Source organism: Neopelma chrysocephalum, unplaced genomic scaffold (assembly GCF_003984885.1).
Source record: "Neopelma chrysocephalum unplaced genomic scaffold, ASM398488v2 Primary Assembly neopelma1_103b, whole genome shotgun sequence".
In the NCBI taxonomy this organism is placed as follows: Eukaryota; Metazoa; Chordata; class Aves; order Passeriformes; family Pipridae; genus Neopelma; species Neopelma chrysocephalum.
Window position 1 is genome coordinate 987,164 of NW_020897767.1, and position 662 is coordinate 987,825.

Consider the following 662-nt stretch of genomic DNA (forward strand, 5'->3'; position numbering starts at 1 on the left):
TTTCTATTTCCTTTTTCTGTTTACATTTTTCTATTTCCTTTTTCTGTCCACAATTTTATGTTTACTTTTTCTATTTACGTTTTTACATATACTTTTTATACTTACTTTTTCTACTTACGTTTTTATGTTTATTTTTATATTCAAAATTTTACATTTACATTTTTATATTTACTTTTCTCTTCACTTTTTCTATTCACGTTTTTATATTTCCCTCATATTCACAACTTTATATTTGCTTTTTATATTCACGTTTTTATATTTACTTTTCTTATTTACATTTTTCATTTACTTTTTACATTCACATTTTTATATTAACTTTTATAGTCACAATTTTATATTTGCTTTTTATATCCACGGTTTTCTATTTCCTTTTTCTGTCCACGTTTTTCTATTTCCTTTTTCTATCCACAATTTTATATTTCCTTTTTCTGTCCACAATTTCCTATTTCCTTTTTCTATTGACGTTTTTACATATACTTTTTATATTTACTTTTTCTACTGACGTTTTCATATTTATTTTTCTATTCAAAATTTTACATTTACATTTTTATATTTACTTTTCTATTCACTTTCTATATTCACGTTTTTATATTTCCCTCATATTCACAACTTAATATTTCCTTTTTACATTCACGTTTTTATATTCACTTTTCTTATTTACA